General features: G+C 41.6%; 1 non-coding gene across 1 annotated transcript; it reads left to right on the top strand.

Moving 5' to 3' along the window:
• The first annotated feature begins 1,828 nt into the window (after positions 1 to 1,828).
• On the top strand, positions 1,829 to 1,935 carry LOC128044107 (U6 spliceosomal RNA). The gene has a single exon (XR_008199075.1). It is a non-coding gene; the product is annotated as a U6 spliceosomal RNA (small nuclear RNA).
• Positions 1,936 to 4,758: the final 2,823 nt, after the last annotated feature.

Raw genomic sequence — 4,758 nt, 5'->3', positions numbered from 1 at the left:
ACTCTCTTTGTTCATAAGAGACACTCGCTTGGTTACAGTTTGTCATGAGAGGGTGGCCATACATCCCAGTTTACCTCTGGCAGCTCCAGGTTGCCCAGCATAGTTATTAAAGCACTTCTTTTCATTTTTAAAAGTGTCCCAGTTTGAATGATTAATTATATTATTACTCTGACTTCACATGTAGGACATGAAAAAGGACTGGCAAAATATCTAAGATGTGTTTTTCACCAGTAAAAAGGATATGTCTAAATACCATCAGCAACAACACGGAGGTGCTTTGGGCTGAAGTGACCCAGGAAAGATCACATAAAATTGTTTTATTTCAAGTTATTCTATAAATTAGTATCAAGAAAAGAAAGGTATAGAAAAGCTAGGATTCTAGACTGCTTAATATCTCCCCTTTCACCAAAGCAGCTGAGCAAAAAGGCACAGATCTTGGCACTGTATAGAGTTAGATATTATCTGTCTTTCTGCTACTGGCTGTGACTCTGGGCAAGTTACTCAATGTCTCCGAACCCCACTTTAATCATGTGTATAAAGGTAATAAGCTACTTCAATTGTGAGGATTTCATGATACGTGTATAAAGCACCTGGTGCTGTGATTAGCTGGCTGCTCAATAGCAGCAGTTCTGCCATCAATTCTTCCCATCATGACCACCCTGCACTGTAGATCCACCAAAGAGATGTGACTTTTAAAGTAATCAGTCCTTGCAAGGAGTCATGAGGGTGCTGTGGAAATGAGACTAGATTCCTAGATTCCAGTCTATGGAAACTTCTTCCTTCTTCCATCTTTCTTTCTTCCTTTTCTGATAAAGCCACAAACCCTTTTTTTTTTTTTTTTTTTTTTTGATAGAAAGAAACTAAAGGGATGAGGAGTAACAGAAGACTAATCAAGAAAAGTATGTTTATAATCATGGGAGGGGTGAAAACAAAATAAGTGAAAAGGAAGGAAAGAAAGAAAGAAAGGGAGGCAGGAAGAAAACAAAGAAGGAAAGGTAAAAGAGAGGGAGGAGAGAAAAAAAGAGAAGAGGCGGTGATGAGATATAATCACTGGTCAGCCAAAACCTGACTAGAATTTGGGCTGAGATCTTCTGTAAGGGGTGCTGCCAGATTTGGGGGGTTGCATAGGTGGGGTGGAACATAGTCCATCCTATGGAAATGATGCTACCGTTCATCTAACTGTTGCCTCTCAGCCATCCCGGCGGGCTGTTTGGGTGAGCGGGATGGAGAAATACTATTCTGTTAAAACGAAGAGCTTTGAAGTGGAGACCAACACAATCTGGTAGTATTACAGAGCATTATTCACCCTGATGAGTCACTCTCTTTGGCTCCTGCACAGCAGAGACAAGAAGTAAAATCAGTGACCTTGAGGATGTCGGCCAAGTATAGATCTAGCCGTAAGGCCTGATTTTTCAAATGAACACCTCTATGTGTGTGTGTGTAGCTGGAGAGAGAGGGAGTGAAAGTGAAAAGTAAAAGTTGCTCAGTCATGTCCAACTCTTTGAAACCTCATGGACTATATAGTCCGTGGGATTCTCCAGACCAGAATAAACTGGAGTGGGTAGCCATTCCCTTCTCCAAGGGATCTTCCCAACCCAGGGATGGAACCCAGATCTCCCACATTGCATGTGGATTCTTTTACCAACTGAACCACCAGGGAAGCACAAGAATATTGGAGTGGGTTGCCTATCCCTTCGCCAACAGATCTCCCCAACCCAGGAATCAAACCAGAGTCTCCTGCATTGCGGGTGGATTCTTTACCAGCTGAGCCACCAGGGAAGCCTAAAAGAGGGAGAAGGGGAATACATGCTAAAGAGTGTATCCGTGAGTGCTTGCTTCGGCAGCACATATACTAAAATTGGAACGATACAAAGAAGATTAGCATGGCCCCTGCGCAAGGATGACACGCAAATTCGTGAAGCGTTCCATATTTTTATGTACACCCGTGGTGGATTCATGTCAATGTATGGCAAAACCAATACAGTATTGTAAAGTAAAATAAAGTAAAAATAAAAATTAAAAAAAAAGAGTGTATCCCTGAGCAATTCTAAAAAGCTAATACAAAAAACTCTTAATATTTAAATAGCTAAGTCATCTAAATAACAAGTACTTACAAAGGAAATAACCATTGTGTGAGCAGTCTCAGCTCAAAGCATTTGAAATGGCAGTTCATTGTGGTAACACTTAAAATAATCTTTCTTAGCTAGGAGTTGAATATGGAATCCAGTCCCAGTCATGGATTCAAATCTCTCTCATCATTTCCATTCATCATGACTCCATGAATCCAGCTTGCTTAAGATAATGTTTTCTGTTTTACATAGTGTTTGACATACTACTTAATGCTTGGAGCCCTACAGACAAAACTCAAACAGATGCAGTCCCCAGGCCATTGACAACATGCAATGGAGAGCAGAAAATAATAAAAGGATGTATCAGAACATACAGATGTGCAGGCAGCTGCACAAATGGCAAACAGTCATGGCCTTAAACCAGATGGTCCCTGCAGTCTAGTGAAGAATTACCAACATGGAACCCAGCAATCAGTTCAGTTCAGTTCAGTTGCTCAGTCATGTCCGACTCTTTGTGACCCCATGAATTGCAGCGCACCAGGCCTCCCTGTCCATCACCAACTCCTGGAGTTCACTCAAATTCACATCCATCAAGTCAGTGATGCCATCCAGCCAGCTCATCCTCGGTCGTCCCCTTTTCCTCCTGCCCCTAATCCTTCCCAGCATCAGAGTCTTTTCCAATGAGTCAACTCTTCGCATGAGGTGGCCAAAGTACTGGAGTTTCAGCTTCAGTATCATTCCTTCCAAAGAAATCCCAGGGCTGATATCCTTTAGAATGGACTGGTTGGATCTCCTTGCAGTTCAAGGAACTCTCAAGAGTCTTCTCCAACACCACAGTTCAAAAGCATTAATTCTTCGGTGCTCAGCCTTCTTCACAGTCCAACTCTCACATCCACACATGACCACTGGAAAAACTATAGCCTTGACTAGATGGACCTTTGTTGGCAAAGTAATGTCTCTGCTTTTCAACATGCTATCTAGGTTGGTCATAACTTTTCTTCCAAGGAGGAAGTGTCTTAATTTCATGGCTGCAGTCACCATCTGCAGTGATTTTGGAGCCCCTCAAAATAAAGTCTGACACTGTTTCCACTGTTTCCCCATCTATTTCCCATGAAGTGATGGGACCAGATGCCATGATCTTAGTTTTCTGAATGTTGAGCTTTAAGCCAACTTCTTCACTCTCCTCTTTCATTTTCATCAAGAGGCTTTTAGAATAGTTTAAGGTTAATAGACATAGTTAATCTTGGAATAGTGCATTGAATCCTCAAAGAAAAATAAAAGGAAAACCATGAAGATATTCGAAGCTAATCCAAAAAAGTGGGGGTGGGGGCGGGGGGCGGAATACAGGAGTTACGTACTGAACACCTAGAATAGAAAGGATTTCTACTTACAGAATATGACACAAGGAATAACCAGGACATGGTAGCAGAGCACAGCATCGTAAATAAAGCTTGAAGAATCTTAGACTGGTCCCTATGTCTGTATGGGCAAAGACAGAGAGTTGGTATGAGAGGGTCATAAAAGATGGCTTAAAGGTAGACTTGAGACAACTAGCCTCTTATAGATTGTTATTGGTGTAAGTTACCCAAAGTTTACAATAGTGTTTCAGGAGTATATTTGTCCTTCAGTATTTCTACTTTGGGTTTCCCTGGTGGCTCAGTGGTAAAGAACCCACCTGCCAGTGCAGGAAGCATAGGTTTGATCCTTAGGTCAGAAAGATCCCCTGGAGAAGGAAATGGCAACTCACTCCAGCATTCTTGCCTGGGAATCCCACGGACATAGGAGTCTGGCAGGCTACAGTTCATAGGGTCACAAAAGAGTTGGACACAACTTAGTGACTTAACAACAACAACAATAACATACTTTATATAAAATTGTTACTTTTCTTGGGTACATATAAGTTATAGGAAGTAAGGTGCTGTTTGCTCAGCATTCATAGCTATAATTAAACAAAACACTCTTAGGGTCTCTTCTCTGCAATTAGCAGAACCCAGCTCAAAACTCAAGGCTGTATATTGTCACCTTGCTTATTTAACTTATATGCAGAGTACATCATGTGAAATGCCGGGCTGGATGAAGGCCAAGCTGGAATTAAGATTGCAAAGAAAAATATCAATTACCTCAGGTATGCAGATTACACCACCCTTACGGCAGAAAGCAAAGAAGAACTAAACGGTCTTCTGATGACAGTGAAAGAGGAGGGTGAAAAAGCTGGCTTAAAACTCAAGATTCAGAAAACTAAGATCATGGCATTCAGTCCCATCACTTCATGCCAAATAGGTGGGGAAACAGTGACATACTTTATTTTCTTAGGCTCCAAAATCCCTGCAGATGGTGACTGCAGCCATGAAATTAAAAGATGGTTGCTCCTTGGAAGAAAAGCTATGACCAGCCTAGACAAGAACACTAAAAAGCAGAGACATTACTTTACCCACAAAGGTCCACCTAGTCAAAAGTTTTTTCAGTAGTATGGTTGTGAGAGTTCAACCATAAAGAAAGCTGAGTACTCAAGAATTGATGCTTTTGAACTGTGGTGTTGGAGAAGACTTTTGAGAGCCTCTTGGAGAGCAAGGAGATCCAACCAGTTGATCCTAAAGGAAATCAGTCCTGAATATTCATTCGAAGGACTGATGCTGAAGCTGAAACTCCAATGCTTTGGCCACCTGATGCGAAGAACTGACTCACTGGA

This window comes from Budorcas taxicolor, chromosome 2, assembly GCF_023091745.1.
Source record: "Budorcas taxicolor isolate Tak-1 chromosome 2, Takin1.1, whole genome shotgun sequence".
NCBI classification, from domain to species: Eukaryota; Metazoa; Chordata; class Mammalia; order Artiodactyla; family Bovidae; genus Budorcas; species Budorcas taxicolor.
The sequence above is the reverse complement of the archived record's forward strand: the minus strand, read 5'-3'. Positions and strand labels throughout refer to the sequence as shown.